General features: G+C 49.1%; 1 protein-coding gene across 3 annotated transcripts in view; it reads right to left on the bottom strand.

The window, feature by feature from the left end:
• KSR1 (kinase suppressor of ras 1) overlaps nt 1-24614 on the bottom strand; it is a 162348-nt gene that overhangs the window by 136689 nt on the left and 1045 nt on the right. The gene's annotated exons all lie outside the window — the stretch shown is intronic.

The following is a 24614-nucleotide window of genomic DNA, read 5'->3' as shown; positions in this document are numbered from 1 at the left end:
GGGTAATGATCTGAGATCTTTGTAGCAGTAAAACTGAATGCTTGGACGCCCCAGGCAAAGGGTTGCCACAGATGCTGGCCTCAGCAGAAGCACAGATCAATCCCAGGCACAGGTGGACGCCCTGCAGGTCCAAATTCTTTGAGGTGGGGATTGTGCTGGGCAGCCTGTCCCCAGCAGGCAGCTTGGTCCAGCCTCTGGGAGCAGCCACTGTCAACAGGCCCAGAAGGTGGAGGTGGGGGGAGGCGCACGGGGAGAGGTAAGAAGATTCACTGGCCCCCACCCAGGGCTGCAGCCTTCAGTTTTCATTAGGGACCTCAAGAATCTAAGCCACTTGCTCTGAACGTGGTTAAAGGGCAACGAAACGCCAGACGACAATCCTGACGGTAATGCCAACCAGGAGTGCCCAGAGCTTGAGAAAGGAGAGTCCCACTTCCCTCTCCACCACCTACTCACTGTAAAATCGGGGCTCTGAGGTAGGGTTTCAGACAAGCAGACTGGAATGGATGTCTGCGTGCGGTGAAGCAGGCCTGGGCAGTTGGGCTCTGTATGACTCAGATGCAAAAAAGAGACTGCAATCAGGCCCATGCGAAACTCTCGAACTCTGGAGCTGAACCATTGGAGCTGTCCCGAATGGGGGCAAGGGGTCAGCCCTCTGTAACCCATCATGGATGGGGGGTTACTTTGAGAGAGGAAGGTCCCTGGGCCTGAAGGCAATTCCTGCAGTGGGACTGGACTCTAAGCAGCCATCACCCATGGCCACTGGGACGTGGGAGTGAGCGCTGCCATAAGTCTGGGCAACACAATCTTTTTGATGCATCTCAACCTTTGCAAATAGTTCCCTCAAGAATTTCGCTTAAACCAGATCATCCCAATGATCTCAGAATGAGATGACACGTAAGCTCACAGGGGAAAAGCACTTGTCTGTTATTTTTATGTCACTCATAACTGAGCTGATAGAATCTAATGCTCTCTTTCCTGGCTTTAGATTCCTTTTAAGAACACATCATTTCACTTCAAAGAACCTATCAATGAGCTGCTCTGTGAATTTTTCCATTTATCCTTCATCATTCTCAAGTTCCTAGTTCACACGTTTGAAAAAAAAAAAAGTCTATTTTTTGATCTGTAGACTCAAGCCACCTCATCTGAGCAGATATTTGCATTACGTTGGGGTGAGGTCTGGGTAATTGAGTGGCTAAAATTTATAGCGGGGGTAAAAATAACACATGAAAAATGCTTGTCATATTTTAAAGAACATAAAAATCCATCCAAAATATTTTTGTATTTATAACATGATTTCCCCTCCCCTATACATGAGAAATGCATGTTTACTGGAAAGAAAAAAAAAAAAAACTGGGAAGAAAAGCATCCAGAAAAAATTAGACTAGTTATTATCCCATTATTCAAGGGGAAGAGATCCACCATCAATGAGCATATGCATAGCCTTTTCTTTCCTCCACGTATTTCATTCCTAATAATTAAGTGGAGTCATATTGTTAAAATTCCATTGACAGAGAAGCCTGGTGGGCTACAGTACGCAGGGTCGCACAGAATCAGACACAACTGAGTACAACAACAACAAATATTGCTTACTAACCTGTGTTATGTTTTTTTCCCCCATCGCAAATGTTCTTTCAATCAGTAATTCCTCACAGCAAGTGCTTGCTGTTTTTAAAGGCCAAAAGAGCTAAATGAACTCCACTTACACAGTATCCCAAGGTTGCATGTTTAGGACGATGGATATTTAAATTATTTGCAATTCTTCATCAGTATAAGTGAGTGTTAGTTGCTCAGTCATGTCTGACTCTTTGGGATCCAGTGACTATAGCCCGCCAAGGTCTTCTGTCCATGGGATTCTCCAGGCAAGAATACTGGCATCAGTATAAACAATGTTGCAATTAACATAATTGGGGCCAAATACTAATTGGTCCTTAACCCCAAATCCCAGTGCCTACATTCACGTACCATTTTTTTGGCTGCACTAGGTCTTCATTGCTGCTTGAGGGCTTCCTCTAGTTGCAGCGAGCGGGGGCTATTCTTAGTTGTGGTGCTCGGGCTTCTCATTGCCGTGGCTTCTCTGGTTACGGAGCACAGACTCTAGGCACGTGGGCTCAGTAGTTGTCATGCATGGGCTTAGTTGTCCTGCAGCATGTGGGATCTCAGTTCCCTGACCAGGGATTAAACCTGTGTCCTCTGCATTGGCAGGTGGATTCTTAACCACTGGACCATCAAGGAGGTCCTACAATCATATAACTTTATTGAACTTACACCTGAGGAATCTAAATAATGGGTTCCTGGTACCTGCAGCCTAGTGCCCCGCTCCAAATCAGCCTCAGCAACCCAGAGAGACAGACCAGCCTTCTCTTTGCTGGTGTTTGAGGGCAAGATCTGCTTCTGCAAACTCAGGAAGAGCTGAGGAGCCAAACCACCCCAGGCCAGAGTCTCCCCACATGCTATCCGCCTGTACCCTGAGGCACCTGCATACACAAATGAACCTCAGCTTTCCCCAGGCATCCCCACCTGACTTTTGACCTACTTTAAATGAAGCAGCACTAACGTAGTTCCGATTCAAAACATTAGTGTTGTAGATTACAGATCTCCTAAGCTTGCATTATCTATTTTCAGCTTTTGGAGATAGTCTTCACCCTCACGTCAGAGCAGTACTCCTTTATCATCAGCACCATCAGTAATACGTACACTTTTTTCCTAAGCAGTGGGAAAGAATTGTCACATAGAACCAACCTAACTATTCTGAGAGAAATTACTTACTGCCCCAGGACATAAGTCAGGAAGATCCCCTGGAGAAGAGAGTGACTGCCCACTCCAGTATTCTTGCCTGGAGAATCCCATGGGTAGAGGAGCCTAGCATCTTACAGTTCATGAGGTCACAAAGAGTTGGACACAAGTGACTAACACTTTCAAGACGTAAGTATTGCATTAGCCAAAAAGTTTGTTCAGGTTTTGACCAATCCAATGGTATCATACATACCAAGTGCAGCATACTTTCATTGGCTACAGTGAGGTACCTATGTGCTATGAACTTACATTATGATTTCTATTAGTTTCGTCCATGAGAGAGAGAATTAGAGGTGAAAGTGATCTCAGAGAAAATCAGTCAGTGCAAATCAAGGATTCAGTCCAATATCTCTGGTATATTTGACCAGAATAAAACAAAACAAAAAAGCCAACGGATATAACGTCCACAGCAGTAACTAAAGGAGTGATGAAAACTGGTTCAGTCAAAGCTTGTCTCATTTTGTAAATTGACATCAGAGGATTATTACAACTGGAATCACAGAAGCCTGTGTGGATCACAACAAACTGTGGAAAATTTTTCAAGAGATGGGAATACCAGAGCACCTTACCTATCTCCTGAGAAATCTGTACGCAGGACAAAAAGCAACAGTTAGAATTGGACATAGAACAACAGACTGGTTCAAAATTGGGAAAGCAGTACATTGTATATTGTCTGTATGTTGTCACCCTGCTTATTTAACTTATATGCAGAATACTGTATACTGTCACCCTGCTTACTTAACTTACATGCAGTATACATCATGCAAAATGCCATTATGACTCAAACTGGAATCAATATTGCTGGGAGAAATATCAACAACCTCAGATATGCAGATAATACCACTCTAATGGCAGAAAGGGAAGAGGAACTAAAGAGCCTCTTGATGAAGGTAAAAGAGGAGAGTGAAAAAGCTGACTTAAAACTCAACATTCAGAAAACTGAGATCACGGCATCCGGTCCCACCACTTCAAGGCAAAATAAAAAGTGGAAACAGTAGCAGATTTTATTTTACTGGCTCCAAAACCACTGCAATAGTGACTCCAGCCCTGAAATTAAAAGACATTTACTCCTTGGGGAAAAAAGCTATGACAAAACTAGACAGAGTATTAAAAAGTAAAGACATTACTTTGCCAGCAAAGATCTGTATAGTCAAAGCTATGGTTTTTCCAGGAGTTATGTACGAATATGAGAGTTGGACCATAAAAAAGGCTCAGCACCAAAGAATTGATGCTTTCAAATTGTGGTGCCAGAGAAGACTCTTGAGAGTCCCTTAACTGTTAGATCAAACCAGTCAATCCTAAAGGAAATCAACCCTGAATATTCACTGGAAGGACTGATGCTGAAGCTGAAGCTCCAATACTATGTCCACCTGATGCGAAGAGCCAACTCACTGGAAAAGTCCCTGATGCTGGGAAAGATTGAAGGCAGGAGGAGAAAGGGTGACAGAGGATGAGATGGTTGAATGGCATCACTGACTCAATGGACATGAATTTCAGCAAATTCTGGGAGATAGTGAAGGACAGGGAAGCCTAGTGTGCTGCAGTTCATGGGGTCACAAAGAGTTGGACATGACTTAGCAACTGAACAACAATAACAACAGTTACAGAAGCCTGGGCCACACCCAGCATTATCCTGGTAGACCCAAAAGAACACACACACACACACACACACACACACGCACGCGCACGCACACACACACACACACACACACACACACACACACACAAAGAGATGGTGCTCGCCCTTGACAGGTGGTGTTACAATCACTACAATTTTCCCAAACTGGAAAATTACTCAAAGGATCCTACTGTGCTCTGACAGCCAAGCGGCACGAGGCTTTAGCAGTTTCCTTTATAACTTACTTTGTTCATTGTTTCATTCATTTGAATACTATGATTCCGGTCTACTCTATTTAGGTATTGAGGATATATCAGTGCACAAAGCAGATAAAAATCCCTACCCTTCTGGAAATTTCATGCTCGAGAGGGGAGTTGGCAATCAAGAGGTAAAACCATACAGTGTTGTGAAAGGGGAAAATGAAGTGGACAGGGGACAGACAGATAGGAGTGTGGTCAGAGACCTCCCTCGCTGGGGGGTGGGGGCGGGGTAGGGTTGGGTCCTGTGGGCATCAGGGGAAGGGCATTCCAAGAGAGACAAAGGCTGCAGGGTGATGCTGGGGGTGCCTGGCGTGTTCAATAACAGGAAGGAGGCCAGAAGGGTTGGGGCAGAGGTAGCCATGGGGGAGAAGGAAAGAAACCAGGACCCTGACTTTGGCTTTTACACCAAGTGGAATCAGAGCGTCACTGAGGGTTCTCAGCAGACAGCTGACAAGAGCTGACTAATGTCTTTTAAGAGAATCTTGTATCATTTAATCTTTCCCTGAACGTCTTATCAAGATCTTATTTCGGTTGAGATCTAACCCCACACAGGTGCACGCATGCGCGCGCGCACACGCGCGCCAAAAAAAGAAGTCCCCACACACCGGTGCGCGCATGCGCACACGCATCAAGAAAAGGCAAAGAAGCGTCCTTACTCTGGTTCCTCTCCAGGACACCCCCCGCCCGCTGCCTGCATGGCCAGCGGCCGGTAGAGAATGTCGCCTGGCCGTGATGCCCCCAGCCGCACAGCTCACCCCGAACGGCCGCATTCGGGCCGCAGCACCGCAAATGCCTCCACGCATCAGGCTGCCGACTGTGCTGTACGGCCGCCCCTCCATCAGCCAGTGACCGGGACATTCCGATGGCGTGGAGGTCTCACCACACCCGTGTTTGCACAGGCTCGGGGAGCAGGGTCGCCTTTCTCTCCTGCGCTCGCAGTTCACGCCCCACAGAAGCCCTTCCTCTTTTCAAGCAGAACCCACCCACTGGGAACCCGGGAGAAGCCCCCAGCAGAGCCCTGGGGTGACCGCCTTTGCAGGGAAGCCTGAAAGGCGATCATCTTGAGGGGAAGGAGGGGGCTGAGAAGAAAAACCCAGGGGAGAGCCAGCACACAGTGGTCACAACGGTCACCTGCACTCAGAGAGCCCCCTTCCAACCTTGCCACCCCTGCCTCAGGACAAGCAGAAGGCAGAACGCACAGAGGTGGGGGGAGCGGGGGTTGACTCAGCTCCTGGTGCTGCAGGTGGAAGGAAACCAGCCATCCACTCCTCCTGCCCCTGCTTATCCAGGCTCCAGGGACCTCAGGCCAGTGTGAAAGGGGTCCTTACCCTCTGGGTTGGGGCAGGGCACCTGTTGAGTGCTGCGGTGCCCCGAGTCTTAGGGCATTCATCTCGGTCCAGTCATCCCAGGAATGACCCCACATCATTCTCACCACCCAGGTTAGGAAATGTCTCCCTGAAGGCGAGGGAACCTGTCCAGGGAAACAGTGACAACACAGCCGGGACTGGGATCTGGCTCTCCCAAGACTCCCCAGTTGTACCATATAGAAGGCTGAATGCCAAAGAATTGATGCTTTCAAATTATGGTGATAGAGAAGACTCTTGAGAGTCCCTTGGACAGCAAGATTAAACCAGTCAATCCTATGGGAAATCAACCCTGAATACTCATGGGAAGGACCGATGCTGAAGCTGAAGCTCCAATACTTTGTCTACCTAATGCAAAGAGGTAGCCAACTCTAATGCAAACTCATTGGAAAAGACCCTGATGCTAGGAAAGTTTGAAGGCAAAAGGAGAAGAGGGTGACAGAGGATGAGATGGTTGGATGGTGTCACCGATTCAATGGACAGGAACTTAGGCGAACTCTGGGAGGTGGTGAGGGACAGGGAGACCTGGCTTGCTGCAGTCCATGGAGTCACAAAGAGTCGGACATGGCTTAGCAACTGAACAAAATGCTCCCGCCCCTACCTACACCTGACCTTCCTGGTTACCGCTCATACTACTAACAGTCACGCTACAAACAGAGCCCCATGACTAGGCAAAGGAAGGGCACGGAGGTTGGTGGCCTTCAGTTTGGACCTTAAAGCCACAGAGAGAGTAAGAACCCAAACTCCCAGCTTGGGGTGGGGGGGGGGGGGGGGAGTGGCGATTCACCCTAGAAGTCCAGCTCTACTTTTCTACATGACAGTAACCCAAGAACAAAAAACGACAACTTGTATTATCAGGTGCTTACTATTCCATGCAAAGCAAAGCTTGTTCCATGCACTTTATGCACTTACTCATTTAATCCTCACAGCAGCCCCTACAAGGTCTTCTGATTGTCCCCATTATACAGATGGGAAAACTGACACCCAGAAAAGTAAACTTACCCAAGGTTAGAAACAGTCCATGTCACAGCTATAAACGATTCAAACCCAGGCTGTCTGACTCCGGAGGCCACATTTCATCCCCTGCGCTGGATGGTCCTTCCCACTGATTCACATTATTTCTCTAGAAATGTCAGGAGGTGCATTTAGTGCCGATCACAATATACCGATCTCAATATACCCTCATGGATTCCTCAGTACTTAGTACGTGCCAAGCACTGTACTAGGCCCTGAAGCTGCTGGATAAAGGGGTCAAACACAGTCTTTGTCCTGAAAGAAACAGGAAATCCTTCCTTTAAAGCAAAAGTGCATCAGTCATCCTTCTTGGAGGACCGGAGGCTGTCCCAGAGCATTCGGTGTGGCAAGCAGAGGGGCTGCCAAGCGGAGAGGCTAGGGCACTCCACTCTGGGAGGGAAGAACAGGGAGGGGGAGGGGAAGGTAGAGGGGCGTCCTGGTTGCAGTTTTCAACGTGTAGCCTGATTCAGCACCTCTCCTCCAGTGAATGCGTGATGCCACAGAAAACACCAAAGTGTAAAAAAAAAAAAAAAGAAAGAAAACACCAAAGTGTGGGCGCTATAATCAGCCAGTCTCCGATTTGAATCTCACCTCTGTCCCCATGAGGCTTCCCTGGTGGTTCAGATGGTAAAGAATCTCCCTGCAATGCGGGAAGACCCAGGTTCGATCCCTGGTCAGGAAGAGCCTCTGGAGAAGGGAATAGCAATGTGCTCCAGTGTTCCTGCCTGGAGAATTCCATGGACAGAAAAGCCTGGCGGGCTACAGTCCATGGGGTCTCAAAGAGCAAGACACAATTGAGCGACTAACACTTCTGTCCCCATGGGTGTGACCTCAGGAGGCTAAACCACCTCCACCCAACTCTCTGGGCCTCAGCTCCCCGCTATGCAATGCAGGCGAGACCTACACCCACCCCTGGGGTGCCAGAAGGACTGGCGGTTACAGCATTCTCTGTACCAAAAGCCTAGAACAGCGAGCACCCAGTAAACGTTTGCTCTGGTCACTAATGTCCTCCTCACCACCACATCACCATCCAGACAGCCAGAGAACTTTGCACGGAATGTGGCCAGCGAGGCTGTAAGCGGTTGTCAATATCTGCGCTCAGGTGTCCCTGAGCCCACCGCCGACTTCCTGGGCAGCATCACTGGCAGTATTTGCTGAGTGAGTGTAAACACCCACAGCAGTGGTTCTCCTTTCTGGAAGGGCCCCTCACCCAGCGGGCCTCGCAGCCAGGACTGGGTGCTCCCTCGAAGACTGGATCTCAACTCGGGGCCATCAGGTCGGGCGGCCAAGATGTGGGGAGCCCTCTGGGTGCCAGGCAGGCTGCGCCCACAGGGACTGCTTGCTAGAAACAGCACTTCCCTCAGGAGGGGTGGCGGCTCTGGAAACTTCTCTGCTTCTCAGCAGACTCCACGAAGGCCCTGAGGGAAAAGCTGTGGGACCCAGAATCTGATGTTTATTCCAGAAGGTGTGAGTTTTGCATCACCGCCCGTGTGGCAAGCCTTTGATCCGGGAGCACTGAGAAGGGGGGTGCTGGGCGCTCTGAGTGCGGCTGGGGCTGGGGGAGTGGGCTGGGGTTGCAGGGTTCTCCGGTCAGGGCCACCACTATCTGTGCCCTGGTGTGGCAGGCACTCGAATATTCGTTACCCTAATAAACAAATGAATGAAAATAATAATGAGACAATCGAATTTTTCCAAAAACAGTTCCCCACACACACACACAACTCATTTCTCTTCTAGTTTTTTCCGTCTGCAGAGTTTTACAATTTACATAACTACAAAGCTGCATAGATGCAGTTCTGCACTCTTTATGTTTTCCTTTAATGTGACATAAATACGGTTATGTTTCTACCCAGGCTTCATAATTAACATTTGTGTGTGTTAACAACCCATGATGTGCTGTGGACCACGACCTCCTCGCCACTGGACAGCTACCTTGTTTGTCTGTTTGTTTGTTTTCTGTATTACGGATAATGCAAATACCCTCATAAATGTTGCTTTTCTCTCCTACTGAATGACTGCCTTAGGAAAGCTCCCTTGGAAGGATGGACCGACTTCAAGAGGAGCTGCTGGCCTGGGGTTACAGATGAGCAGAATCATACCGGGAGGTGCAGGCATGATCTACCCCCAGGGATCCAGCGAATGCTGTGGAAAGAATGAAAGCAGCTCGCCGGAGTGACGTGTCCTTAGTGGGCGGCAGGGCCACAGGGGGCCCCAGCCAGGACCCCACCGCCCACCTACATGGTCAGAAAGTCAATGGCAAGCCTTTTTATAGGAGGTGAGAACCAACCCCCAAACTCCACTTTTCAATAAGAAAACAAGGACCTACTGTGCAGCACAGGGAACACTGCTCAGGGTTCTGTACGGCCTGGATGGGAGGGAAGTCTAGGGTAGAATGGATACGTGGATATACACGGCTGGGTCCCTTCGTTGTCCACCTGAAACTATCCTAGTGTTGCTAATCAGCTATACTCCAAAACAAAATAAAAAATTTTTTTAAAAAGAAAGGAGGGTTGAGTTTCAAAATTCCCTTGATTCTACTGGACAGAGGGTGGGCCTGCTGAGAAGCTCACATGCCCCCTGGGTACTCTTCACAAATATCTGTTCTTTTTTTTTTTTTTCAAATATCTGTTCTCATCCCCTTTTTCCCCTTGCTCCAAGATGCCAGGTTCAAGGTCACCTGAGGGCAGGTGGCACCTGCGGGCCGCACCACTGAGGCATTTCTCAGGGCACCTCGAAGCCTCACCCAGCCCCAGCACGCCGGGCCCACTCCCTCCACCTCTGCACTTGTTAGACTCAGCTTCCGAAGCTCCTCCCCAGATATGTCCCCAAAGAGGCCCTCTCACCCTGCTGAGATCTTAAATACTACCTTTTCTGCAAAGCCATCCTGACCCTTCATTGAAGGGTCCACTCCTCGCCTTGGCCGTCTTCCTGTTTTCATTTTTTTCCATAGCACATCCATCATTTAACAAACAATATATTTCCCTTATTCACTTATTGTGAATGTCTCCTTCTAATAGCCAAAACCCGAGTTCCACAGAGCTGACAATTTTGTCCATTTTGTTCACTTACTTCGCCACTTAGAAGAATGACCAACCTAGAGTGGGTGTCCAACTCAGAGTGGGTGCTAATTAAACACCTGTTGGAAAAACCAAGAATAATAAAATATATAGAGTCTTTCTCTGTGTCAGGCATTGTGCTTTATATGACTCATCTCACTTACTATGAACAATTCTATTATAATCTCCATTTTACAGATGAGGAAACTATTGCTCAGACAGGTTAAGTAATCTGCCCAAAGACACACAGCTTACCCAGGAAGGGAGAAGAGTGTAAATCCATGCCAAACAACAGAACCTACTTCAGGGTGCTGCTCACTCACTCGGCCTTTCCTCCAAATACAGAGGCAGCCCACGAACCAGCAGATCTTTCTAGAATAAGAACAAGCACCATCCTGTGATCGAAATGGGGAAGAGAAGGCAGGAGCCCAGACAGAGGACCACAGGAGGCCACTCACTTGGGCTCCACTTCCCCAGGGGAACAGCATGTCTGAGTTTTGGAAGACAGGCACTGTCTGGCAGCTACAGGGTGGCCAGGGGGCCAGTTTGCTGTGACAAGTGGAACTGGGGCTTTGACAAGACGGATGCTAAGAAAACAAATCCTGCCAGACCAGGAAACTGCTTAAACCAAACAGGGCTAGAGAGGAAGTTTAGTTTAAGCTGTTAGATGCCTGAGACAAGGTCTGGTCATTTGAGGCCACCTAAGTCTTTTTCTGAGAATAGTCAGAACCCCCCTCTGGCTTAGGGACCACAAAGGGTGGGGGAGGGTGCAGACGAAGTGGGGCCAAGGAGCCAGTTTCCATCAGTCACATGGCAGCTCACAGCCCGGCTGCTGCACATAGGTATGGCAAGTAACGACCTCTTTGGCTTTTGGTTTCTTTTCATTTTCCTTTTTTTTTTTTTTTAGAACTACTTCCTAAAACTCTCAAAATTGTCAAAGATGCAGCTGTTAAGACTGGCCCAGCGCTTTGTCTCAAATGCTCACCTCTCCTCCTAAACCACCAGGCCAACCACAACAGAGAAGGTTTCCTGTCCCATAAAAAGACAAGTTTCCATTCACTGATGGATTCTTCCTTGCTCTGCTCAGTCCCCTCGGCCACAATGAGTCAGGGCCACCAGGGGGAAATCTCCCCAGGGACTTGTCACCTTCTTTCTCCTAAGATTCGCCAACATTTAAAATATAACCCTGCCTGCATGTCATCCTCACCAGGCACCAGTGTTGCCCAGTGCTAACAACTAATGTTATCCTTTCTAACCAGGGCACTTCAAAACAGAGGGCAAAGGACACCCCTGGTGATCCAGTGGTTAAGACTCCGAACCGGTGCTCGCTTCAGAAGCACATATACTTAAAAAAGACTCCGAACTGACTGCCAATGCAGGGGGGCACGAGTTCAATCCCAGGTCAGGGAACTAAGATCCCACATGCCATGTAGTGTGGCCAAAAGATTTTTTAAAAAAGACAGAAAAGCCAAGTTCATCTGAAATGGAATCGGGGAAGAGCCTTCACTCTGAACATGCCTCCCCCTCCCCCAGGATGCTTTTTTCTCCATCTTTGTCCTCAACAAGGAGCACCCACCTCTGCAAAGCTGCTAATCTGGACCCTGATGCTGTGGTCATCTCATCCTGCTTACAGCTTTGAGGTAATCCCATCCAAATGGCATGGAAAAGGAGATTTTCAGACCCTTTCAATTCTGAGCATTACCGGAGCTGACCTCTCTCTGTTCCAGACAAGGTCCAGGGTCAAGCGGGTTTCTGAGGGGTGCAATGAAATGCACACAGGTGTGAAATCAGACAAGTCCAGATCTGAACCCCAGCTCCACTGATTACTGTGACCTTGAGCCTTACTTCCCCAGCCACAAAGTTGGCTCATGAGTTGCCTCCAAACAAAATGGCAGCTAACATCTTCCACCAGGTCCATTTCCTGGAACTGCCACAGTCACAGCTCACTAGGTGTATACAGTGTATGCTGCCCCAAAGTTTGGGATCCCCTTCTCTTTGCCCTGCCCTAAGAGAAGAAAGGGCTTCCCTGGCGGCTCAGCTGGTAAAGAATCCGCCTGCAGTGCAGAAGACCCCGGTTCAATTCCCAGGTCAGGAAGATCCCCTGGAGAAGGGATAGGCTACCCACTCCAGTATTCTTGCCTGAAGAATCTCCACGGACAGAGGAGCCTGGTGAACTACAGTCCATGGGTCGCAAAGAGCCAGACACGACTGAGCGAATAAGCACAGCACACAGTATAAGAGAAGAAAACAACGACAAGCACAGAGCCCGCAAGCCTTCATTTCCAATGCGAGTCACAAATCAGGGAAGACTGGGGCAGGGCAAAGCAGCATGGTAAACAGGGGCTTTCCCACGACTATTTCTCAGGCTTGTTTCCCATAAGTGCTGCCTAGCTACTCATACCTGATACGGGCAGCCCCACTTCTGAGCTGGCAGCCTCAGTCCTCGGGGCCCCTTCCCTGGCAGGCTGAGACTGCCAGGCCTGACAGCAGACAATTGAGTTTCAGTTGCCACGGTGAAGGCTTGCAGCCCAGGGCCTGACTTGGTTCAAATCAAGAAACATTTCCCGAGTCCCCGCACATCTCAGGATGCAGAGATGAGTCAGCCGGGCAGCACAATGGGCCTCCATTCACACCTCACTGGCACCTTCTATTGGTTACTCATCTACAAGCTCTCCTGCCAAGCTGACTCTCTCATCCACTCTTACATCCTACAACAATGCCTAGCACATAATTGGAGCAGGCACTACTACTGGATGAACTAGTGCCTTAATTCTTGACCACGGTCCAACTTGAGGACAAGGCCCAAGAGACCTCCCTGAGGTCATGGCAGACCACAGCCCTCATGGACCACCACTTCCCACTGTGTCCAGGCAGGCTGGCCTCCTTTCTGGTCCTTGAACACAACAAGTTCACTTCTGCCTCAGGGCTCTTGCACATGCTAGTCCCTCTGCCTGGAACACTCTTCACCCAAGTTTTCACAAGCCCACTGCCCTCTCATCTTTTAACACTCAGCTCAAACCTTCTCTGGGAAGGAAGCTTTCCTGATGACCCCATCCAAAGCAGCAGCCTTTTAGGAACTTCCCTGGCAGTCCAGTGGTTAAGACTCTGCACTTCCAATGCAGGGGGGCTGGGTCCAATTCCTGGTCGGGGAAATAAGATCCCACAAGCTTCAAGGTGCCACCAAAAGATAAAAAATAAACTAATAATAATAAAGCAGCCGTCTCCCCATCCCATCACTCTCACCCATTTGCAGTGTTCTTTTCCTCAGTCCACCTGTCTCTCTATATTGACTTTTTATTTTTCTCTTTCCCTTAAAGGAACCACTCTATCTTCTTCACTGCTCTTTTCCCAGTACCTAAAACCAAACAGAGTACATGCTCAATAAACAGTCAGTGAATGAATGGGCAGAAGACAGTAGATAGAAATGAATAGCAAATTCAAGACAGGGAAATGACTGGCACACTTTAAATGTCTTACAATTTTATTTGGCAATTACAACTCAATAAAGATGCTTTTTAAAAGAGGAAAATGGGAAATGATTTAACAAGACCCCCCAAAAAGGTCAGGTAGGTAGGAGAAGAAAGGCATAGAGATCAAAGAGGATTGCAAAGGAAAAAAATGAGCTTTTCAACTAAGAATACAAATTTTAAGACAGCTATCATACAAAAAGCAGAAATTGGAGGACAGTTTTGCAACTCCCATTACAAAAAATATCCATGCTCTTTGACCCAATAATTCCATTCCTGGGAATTATCCCAAGGAAATGAATTCCGAATAGGAACAAAAATAAAGAGGTGCTTGTACAAAGATGATTCCAGCCACGGTGTTTATAAGAGCAGGAATCTGGAAACAACCGAAATGTCCCATAACAGGGGAAATGTTTTGGTAAATTACAGCATACCCACTGGGTGAAATAGCATGCACTGATTAAAATGACGGAAAGGAAGATAACAGAGACATGTGGACAAGTGTTTTAGAATAATGCTAAGTGAGAGGAGGTGAAATAAAAATACTGAATCCCTTCTAAGTATTGTCTAGCTCACCTTCTGTATCTCAAAGACTTCTCTCGAGAGTCTAAAATAAAGCTATTCTTATCTCCTTTTAATTTTTTATTTATGTTTAAAATATTTGTATTTATTTATTTGGCTGCACTGGGTCTTAGTTGCCACACATAGCATCTACAATCTTAGCTGCAGCTTGCAGGATCTTTTCATTGCAGCATGCAAATTCTTAATTGTGGTGTGTGGGATCTAGTTCCCTGACCAGGGATAGACCCTGGGCCCCCTGTATTGAAAGTGTGAAGTCTTAGCCACTGGAACACCAGGGAACTGGCCGCGCAGGTCACAGAGCTAGCAAGGAATTACCAGTCAGGAGGCTACTGGGGCCTTCTCCCCCAGAGCCCAGGCATACCCTGAAGTCCTGAGGCAGCCATCAATGTCCTACTGTGTGCCCAAGACCATCCCTTCCCACCATAACATCATGACTGCCTTTGGGAGGCCAAACTCAGAGATCTGAAGCAGCTGGCCAAAAGCGACAGGCTGAGAAACACTTGTGAAAATACAGCCCAAACAAAACAAAATGAAACAAACAGAAAGCAACAGAGAAAACCACCTCTTCTGGGGGCAAGAGACCGCAGAGAACAGAAATGTAAGAGTGGCCGGCAAGACCGGGCTTCAGGAGGACCGTGTAGAACCACAGGAAGAAACACAAAGGTTAAGGAAGCCCCTCAGTGGGTCCTGGATCTCATTTTTAGGCCAGAACCGTAGAGATGAGGATTTGCCAGGATCTCCTTGGAGACGCGGGCTGTGTGTGCTCGCTGACACTCCTCCCAGGGTGCACACAGTGGCGCTCAGTACATGTTGGCTGAAATACACTCATCTCATGATGCGCGGATAAAGCAATGAGGAAAAGTGGAAGAGGAGATACTAGGATACAGAGAAGAGTGGCTGGAAGTTGGGACTGTCGCAGTGTGACTCTGCAGGGTCAGTCTTGGGTGGGGCTGTGGAAGTATTCCCACAAGGCCATGGCCATTCCCTGACTCTGCCATGTAAGAATAGCTTTCAGTGCATTGGGAGCTTCAGTTTACAGAACGAAATGACCTGCCTGTCATGTGAGGGCCGCCAGGAGCCACACTAAGCTTCAGGGGAAATTTTTAAATGGTTATTTTCTCGGGAAAGGTACAGAGATTCCGCCCAGCCTGCTGGGGTCCACATAGCACTGCCTGGAAGCAGAAGGCTAGACCAGAAGACCTCTGCTTCCTTGACACTAACTGGCCGGTCACCACCATTTTCAACAGGCTTATTCAAGTGTAAACACCATAGACGATCCAAGACTGGATGAAGCCAGTTATTGCTGTAGTGGGGGGATTCCTGCACGGGGGTTCATTGTACTATTCTCCAGACTTTCGTACATGTGTGAACATTCCCATAATCAAACTTAAAATATATATATGTATAAACATGGAACTTCCCTGACAGTCCAGTAGATAAGACTCTGCTTCTACTGCAGAAGGCACCGGTTCCATCCACCTTTGGGGAACTAAGATCCTATGTGCCACATGGCCAAGAAGGTAAAAAATTATATATATATTATATATATATATATAATTTTATATCTATCAAATGCAGGCATTTCACCTAAAGAATCACCAAGAGCCTGACCCAGGTTTGGGGGCAGCCCTCTGGAGCCAAACAAAAGACACAGGTCGTTAAAAAAATGATTCTCTGTTAACAGATATTCTAGGTGGATGTGGAGTTTGCAAATACAAGTCAGGTAGCACCAGCAGGTAATTAAGATGATCCGGGTTCAAGTCACAGCTTAGTCTCTCCTTGGATCTATGACTCCGGGCAAGTCACTTAACGACTCCGTACCTCAGTTTCTTCATCTGTAAAATGGGAATGGTAGTAGACTCTTCCTCACAAGGTCACTGGGAGGAGTACAGGCCACGTGAAACTCCTAAGACGGGGGCCAGGCCTGGAGTAAGCGCTCAGTAAATGTCAGCTATTGCGACACATCCCTTTTGTAACACGTATAGATATTCATTTTGAAAACCACATATCCATTTGATCAGTTACCTGGAGAAAATGAAAAGGGGCGGACCCAGCCCTCTGGGCCCTCAAGCCGCAGTATGGGAGCCGTGTGTCTGTCTCTAGCACCCAGAGTGGCCCCAGCCGGCCCAGGGCCTCCGCTGGCCAAGGGGTTAGAGAGCTCCTCCTTTCACAGAGCCGGCACCAGAAACAGGAAGCTGCTTCCTTTCCTTTCCATTCTGAGCTAGCATTTCCTTTTTTGTTTTAAAAAGCATTCCTCAGTCTGCAGCCCAGCCCTTCCCTTACCCTCTGCAGCCCCAGGCTCAAACACATTCACAGACAACTGCATTTCTCCTGGACTGTTTTCTGCCCACCATGGGGGGGTCAGGAGGTTCCTGGCAGACCCCAAATGAGCGTGTCCTGGGCACCAGGCTAACTGGCCAGGGGGGCCAGGAGGAGGCAGGACTCGACGACTCCAGACCTACAGACCTCTCTAGGTACAGCTTCCTCATCTTGTTGGGAGGATTAAGTGAAATCTGTCTCTATGCAGTGGTGTGGTGTGCCGAGAAGACAACCTGTCTCCCTTCAGAAAGTACCTTCCCACGACAAAAGGCAACTTTGCACAGGTAGGTAAGTGGACGGGGTCACCAGCCTCTCCTCAACCCCCCCATTTTAGCTGGAACCTCAAATGGGAGCCCAGTGTCATAAAACCAATGGTAGGTGAAGCTACACCTACCATTTCTTGTCTCCTTCCCCGCTCCCGCTTCCCCATCTACGTTAAGGAGGTGGCTGATGGGATCCATTCTCAGCTACTTAAAGCTTGCTTTCACAAGAGCATCACACAGAATACAGTATAGGAAAGGCTTCATGAAGCCCCTTCAGGGGTCCCAAACTGGGAGGAGGGGATAGTGCCCCATATGCGCCCCATGCGTGAGAACACACAAGTCACTTTTTATACATTTTGGTTTGCTTTTTTATTTATTTTTTTTTTTTTTTGCAGTGCTACGGGCTTGTAGGATCTTAGTTCCTGGGTCCACAGTAGTGAAAGCTCTGAGTCCTAATCACTGGACTGCCAGGGAACTCTCGGGTCACTTATTTCTGACCAGCAAAACTCTCTGTGCTCCATGAGTGAAGCTGCTTCCACTAATCCATATCCAAACCCAATCCAAATGAACGGGCTAAACTGGGACTCAATACCTCCAGGTGCCTTGCCAAAGAAAAGCCCCACCACTCTATAAGCAGCTTATCTCATCAGCTTTGCAGAAAGCAAAACCCTCACGATCAATATATTACAGATTGAAGTCTGCAGTTTATGCTATACGAAAAGTTCTTTTTCCTAACCATGGCTGGTCTCTCCTACATAATGCATTATGCTTTCTCCCCTGGCTGTGATTTAAATTTTAAACACAATTCTTAATTCATTCTTGCAATTATTCTGAAGGTGGAAAAATGAAAGAGGGGAGAAAAACGGCAAGCAAACAGGATGACTTCAGCTCCATTATTGTCAAAGGCAATCCTCCCTGTTAAAACACACTATCGCCCGCCAAGGCTAGAACGACAGAGAAATACAGATGTATATAAATAGGCAGGTTTTGCATGTGGCGGCAATTTGAATCAAGACTTTTTCAGTGCAGGTGGGAAACAATTGTGCCTGGGAATGAATGACAAAGCATTTTTGATCCCAACATACATCCCCAAGGTATGCTTCTGGAACAGGGCAGAAAGTCAAACAGACACAAAGACACTGGATTCAAAGGCTGTATCTTCTAGAAGCGAAACAGTAAACCCTGTACAATGTATCATGGTACAGAATGCAAAATCATCACAAATTTAGTACATAAACACAACCCTTAGAGGAGAAGAGGTTCACCCACCCAAGTCCTAGAGGATCTTTCAGTTGAAGGATGAGAAGCCCTTGAAAGTACAGTCAGGTTAGGTTCAAAGACTCAAGACAGGCCATCAGGGCTGAGTCAGCCCATTGGGCAAGCTGGCTTTCAGAAAAGGTCCCACCTACTGGACACCCCAGACAGGTCCCCAAGAACCTCTCCAGTCCCCAGGATGCGTAAGATACTGAGATGGGGCTTGGAAAGCAAACCCGTTGACTTCCTCTCGCAGGAAATTCCTTGAGGTTAAGGATCCCTTCCCATCCCCCCACCCCCAACATAGGAGGGTGGGCTGGCAGAGGGCTCTTTGCGGTCAGTCAAGGTGGCAGAACATCTCACTTCAGGGCATAAGCTCTCAGGTCTGACTCCCCACTCAGTGCTCCTACATAACCACCCATCTCTCCTCTCTGTGTTCAGGTTAATAACCTAACATGTGTTCCTAGCAAGTCACTTTCCCTTTGGGCATTCAGTTTCCTCACCCGCAGATGAGAGGGCTGGACCATGGGAATTTCAAGGTCCTTAGGAGTCCACAACTCTATTAAATCAACCCCACAACCAAGGCACCCAAATAGCACTGATCAATATTTGTGGCTGGTGATGAAACCGAGCTTACAGTTCCGTAAGGTGCCTTTCATGAGCCTCAAATGATGAAAACCTCTCCATGGGGCCCCAACATCCAGCTCCTGCTCTGCTGCCTGGGAGCAACGAAAGATCCCTTTTCTAAATGGTCAGCCCAGGGCAGCCCTTGCTATGGGAAACCACAAAATGAGAACCCACAATCCTTGACCCAGCACCCAGAACCTCAGCCATAGGGGCCATGTCCGGTCTCCAGTTCACACTCCTTGCCCTCAGGGTGGATACAAATCCAGTGGCAAAGAAGTAAATGGATGAAGGCTGCCATTTTGTAAATCTTAGCACTCCTGCTGGGGAGCAGAGTAGGAGAAACACATCAGACCCTAAAGATTTCAAAGAATGAGGCTGCTGTTAAATGTGTTCATATACTTTGACCCAGCAAATTCTACTTCTAGGAATGCACTCATGCACTCACTGCAGCAAGGTTTATAACAGCAAGACATGGAAACAGTCGAATGGCGACAAGTGGGGACGGGTTCAGTGAACTGATATGATCACAGGAGACAGTCACGATTAATGATGGTGCATATCTGTGTGGACTGGAACAGACAGAAGACATTTACAAGACAATGAGCATGGTGAGCTCCATGAATACATCTCTGTATATTTGTATACAGATCCAGAGGATTAAAACACTGGAAGAATAAACTGCCAAATGTTAATAAAAATTAACTCTGGGGGACTTCCCTGGTGGTCCAGTGGTTAAGAATCTGCCTACCAATGCAGAGGACATAGGTGTGATCCCTGCTCAGGGACCACGGGGCAACTAAGCCCGTGTACCACATCTCCTGAAGCCCATATGCTCCAGAGCTTGGGCTCCACAAGAGGAGACACCCCAGCAATGAGAAGCCCGCTCGCCGCAACTAGAGAAAGCCTGGGTACAGAAACGAGGACGCAGAGCAGCCAAAAACAGATGAATAAATTAAAAAGGAATTAACTCTGAGAGGTGGTATTATGGGTGGTTTTTATTCTTTTTTTTTTCATCTGTATTTTCTTTTCAATAGTGAGCATATATCACTAGGTGTGTTTTAAAATACTTTAATACAACTGGAAAGTTAAAGAATGCCGCACTTACCAGAGGAATTATGTGGTGAGGATAAAGCAGGTATCCATTAAAACAATGACCAGTAAGATGATCTCGAGGCAGCTTCTCATTTCTCAGAATGAGACCAGCACAGAGCGATTGCATCACAGCGCGGTGGGGACCTGTCTTTGAGGATGTGCCGGGCCGCGCTTTAGGGAAGCTCAAGCTCAGAGGGTGCACAGCCTGGCGCAGCCACCAGAAGGCCCGGTCGTCTGGAACTGAGCTGCCAAGTGCCCCTGGGCCGGACCTCTGCGTTACCGGCCACTTCCTCGGGCTCGGCAGTCACAACTCTGACCAGAAACCCCGCCCCGCCCCCCCCCACTATGGTTTCTAGAAACAGTCGCAAAGTTCAGAACGCGAGTGCTGAAGACTAGGCAGCCCAAGTTCCACCGCCTACTAACTCCGTCTCTCAGTCCCTCTGAGCCGCAATGTCCTTATCTGCAGAATGGACAGAAAACCTTGCAGGCTCCCCGTGAGCCTTAAATGGGGAACACATGCCGAGAGCCCAGCACAGGGCTGGTGGCCGAGAGGGTGTCTCGCTCCACTGCGAGGAAACCCTGCCCCTCACTAGGCTCTAGGGCCCTTCCCATGACCCAGAAGGCACCTGAGCGCAGCTTTCCCTTTGAACTGAGTGTAGAAGTTTCCCGCCAGCCTATTCTGAAAGCAAGTCCTTTTTCACATGCACAGCTGGGAAAGACATGGCCACAGGCACTGGCCATGCTACTTCCCACCACCGCAGATGCGGCCACCAAGCACCACAGCGGGTGCAGTCCCTCTCGAGACCACAGTGGCCCAGCAGGCCCAGAACAGTGGTGGGGGATGCAGCGTTCCCAGATTTTGAGCTAACCTGGCGGTGAGGGAGGCACTCCCATCACTGTCCCCAGGCAGCAAACCAGAGGCCTCCTGCCACCCCGGGCTAACCTGGGCTGCAGATCTGTAGGGCCTCCCTCCTGCACCCCGCAGGCCTCCCCAGTCATGGAAACCGCAGGTCCTTCTCCAGACCACCTCGGAGGATCGCTGGTGGCAAGTTTCACCAGGAAAACAAATTGCCAAGGTGAAAGCAAAGCGTGCCCCAGTTCTGGCTCCTTCCAGGGACAGCTGGAGTTAGAGCCTCCAGCCAGTTAACACTACCAGGTAGGGGCTTCCCAGTTGGCTTAGTGGTAAAGAATCCGTCTGCCAATGCAGAAGACATGGGTTCGATCCCTGGGTCGGGAAGATCCCCTGGAAGAGGAAATGGCAACTCACTCCAGTACTCTTGCCTGGGAAATCCCATGGCTAGAGGAGCCTAGCGGGCCACAATCGGTGGGGTCGGTGGGGTCGCAGAGTCGGCATGGCTGAGCACACAACACAACAAGGGCACAAGCAGAGAATGCCACCCCCCGAGGCAGGGGCTGGGCAGGGAGACGCAAGCTGCGCCAGGGATGCACGACGTGGACAAGTCACCACCAAAACTCTAGGAATGTTTCCCAGAAAAGCAGGCGTTGGACTGGCCAACCGTCCGATCATATTCCCAATTCCGAAGCGATTCCAGCAGGCTGCAGTAATGGAGTCAGTCCTGCTCACCTGCCTGGCTTCCGCATTAGTCTGAGAGTGTCCCCAAACACCAGGAACACAGCCTACCTACTTTAGAATCCTTGCCAGGGTGGTGGCAGTGAGCAGCTCAGCAGGCAAACCAGTAATTACCACAGGTTTGTTGAGCGAATGCACATCCATACACACCCCAAGGACCAGGTCTGTGAGGACCCATGGCACCTTCTCCTTTCCTGGCAGCTCCACCATCCAGATGCCCCAGGGGGCTGGGAAGGGGGGCCACAGGGGAGAGCTCAGGCCCTCCACACAGGGTTTTGACCTCTGACCTTTGCCACGGCAGAGCTGAGTGAAGGTCAAGGCCCAGCGGGGACCCCTTTCTCCAGGTCAGCTTGCTTACGAGGGACTTTTCTCCATTAGACCACCAGCTGGGACTTGTCTAGTGGTCCTGTGGTTAAGAATCCACTTGCCAGGACAGGGGACACAAGTTCCTTCCCTGGTCCGGAAAGATCCCACGTGCTGGAGCAACTAACCCCGGGCAGCACAGCTACCGAGCCCGCACGCCCTGGAGCCCAGAGCCACCGCACCAAGAAGCCCACGCACCACAACCAGGAGTAGTCTCTGCTCATCGCAACTAAGAAAGCCCGCGTGCAGCAATGAGGACCCAGCGCCACCAAAACTAAAATAATTTTTTTTTTTTTTTAAAGAGCAGCAGATGGGAAGACTCCTCGGTGTGGTAAGGCCTGCCTCTGAAAAGAACCAGGAGGCTGGCAGGAAAAGGCAAAGTTACAAAGTCCATAAAACGAGAATCTTCACAAGACGCCCCCACTCTCCCCACGGCCCGGCCCAGACCTGGCCCAGAGAAGATGCACAAAGGAGGGAATGAACTGGCGTGGGCTGCGAGGCCAGCCAGGTGTCCCTTTGCGAGCTCGTCTGGGGAACGAGAACGTTCTATCTCTCTCAGTTCTCAGCCCCTGAGGAGGGCCTGGTGGAGACAGGGCGCCATGTTCTGCTGGGATCTTCAAAGTCACCTCCCTACTTTTCTGTTTACCAATTCAGACTCTAGGTTCAGATTTTATCTCCGTCCTCATTTCATGTCGAGAGAAAAAAGACAAAAAAAAAACACGTGAGTGATGACGTCTGATGGATTTCCAGGAAATCTTCGGAAATTGAGAAGGGTCCAGCACACTGACTGACAGGTAGGAAGCAGACATTAAACCTTGGCTCCTTCCACTCGTTTGGGTCCAAAGTGGACCACTGCATGGAGGAAGGAAAGGCAGCCAGGCAGGCTGAAACTTACACGTCATCCGACCTACAATAAGGCACCAGCAGTTGGGCGCCGGGTCAGGACTTGCCGGGGCTTCTCACTGAGTGCTTATTTAATAAGGGCCAGGGTGGGCTGGGGTTCCTTGGATTCTGGGAGAAGTCTGGCATGCTTACGTAAGCCAAGCCCTCTTTTTCAAAAGCCAGGAATCCAATGTTGCAAGTCCAGTCTCTGGGGGCCCTGGCCTGGTATGTGAGAGGAGCCTGCAGAACAGGAAAGAAAGCCAGAATGGACATCACCACTGCCCCGCATGACCTCACCACGGGCTTCGGAGCTGTCTCTTGGCCTATGTCACCCACCTCTAGGGAACAAGAGCCAGCTGTCCAAGGGCCTTCCTCCCAAGTGTGGCCCATGGCACGAATGCACTGGATCCTCACTAGGAAAATTCATGGGCAGAATCTCTTGGTAGAAAGCATAAGGACTTACAGACACATGTGAGGTTGCAGGTTTAAGCAGTCTTGGCCCATTTTACAGATGGGGAAGCCTGAGATTCAGAAGTCATGGGACTTACTACCCAAGGTCAGATAGACAGAACCTGGACCTGATTTCCAAGCCCCAGGCTTTCCACCTACCACACTGCCCTCAAAGGTCAGGATTCTTTGAGTAACAAACTTTCCCCCTATTTTATCAGTTTGGTAAATCTCGATTTCAGAACCATTCTTACTCAGGGGTATTCTTACACAGGGGTGTATATAACAAATGTTTGATTCCACCCAACTGAGGCCCCTTCATAGACCACAGCATTGAGAACTGCAAGAGCCCACAGAAACCTCTCCACTCCCCTGTTCAGGTAAGGAGGCAAGGCCTAGGGAGCTAGATCCTGGGGTCGAAAGTCCCATCCCCCAAAGAGCCCAGGTTTCGCCTTTTCAGGGAGGAGCTGGACCCGAATCCACAGCACAGCAGAGAAGATGGGGAGCTGGGTATTTGTTCTAATTCCTGCTACCAATCCCCTTTGGGCCTTGGGATAGGTTTTTGGCTGCCAGAGCTGATCATCCAATAAACGCTCAGGAGGCAGGTCGCCAAATAAACCAGTGCAGAGACCTAAATATAGGATGTTCTAGGGTGTCCTGATGCCATTCCTTGGTCAAAATGAGCAACTTTGGGACGCAGGGTACCATGGAGCAAGGTGCCATTTCCAGAGAAATCACCTATCATTCTCCTGGGTCCCCTCTTCAAACTAGGAGCATTTCAGAGCAACCTGCGGGGGTGAGGGGGCGGGGGTAAGGGGGCACAATCCAAGAGAAGACAACCTCTTATCCCAACAATACAGCAGTCCAACCAGACACAAGCTGCTGGACAAGGACCCCTCCTCCCAGAACAGAGCCACACAGGCCCCCTATTGTGTCGGTTTAAAAACTGAACTTTGCTGGGCAAACACACCCGGCTGTGTTCAAGAAACCAGTTTCTCTTCGCCACTTGGAAAACAGCAGCATGCATGCAGGAGGGACAGTTGTGGGGGGCGGGGGTGCTGGTCGGTTTGTTTTTTAAGCCAAGCCCTGGTCAGCACTGCTATAGTAACTGAAACAAAAATAATAGCCAGCACTGATTAGATCCTTCCAATGTCCCTGGTTTTGTCGCTTTTAAGAAAATAAAACTGAAGGAAAGAAGTCTACCCTGAGCATTTTAGATCAAATAGGGCTTCAGGCTTCTGGTGCACACAGAGGATGGGGTCTGGTCATCACGGCCACAAATCACCCATTGGCCCTAAGGTGGCTGGCACCGGCAATCAGCAATAAGAGGGTGTGGAGGGTCTGGGATGAAGAGTTAAGGTTCTAATAAAACAAAACATCTCCAGATCTGCAGAAGGCCAGATGTGATCAAACAAGGTGGAAAGAGGCCCATTCTTCCAAACAGGGTAGCTATTAATACCAAGTGGTGCCTGGAATTTCACAGCTTTCCCAGCCTCTGGACAAAAGCAAGTTGGAAACGCACTAGTTTCCCTCTATTGTGTGTGACAGGAGAGGGAGAGACCGCCCCCGACCCCCTTCTAAGAACGCAATAACCCTTTTAATATTGGACTTCCCAGCCATCA

Source organism: Dama dama, chromosome 5 (genome assembly GCF_033118175.1).
Source record: "Dama dama isolate Ldn47 chromosome 5, ASM3311817v1, whole genome shotgun sequence".
NCBI lineage: Eukaryota > Metazoa > Chordata > Mammalia > Artiodactyla > Cervidae > Dama > Dama dama.
The sequence above is the reverse complement of the archived record's forward strand: the minus strand, read 5'-3'. Positions and strand labels throughout refer to the sequence as shown.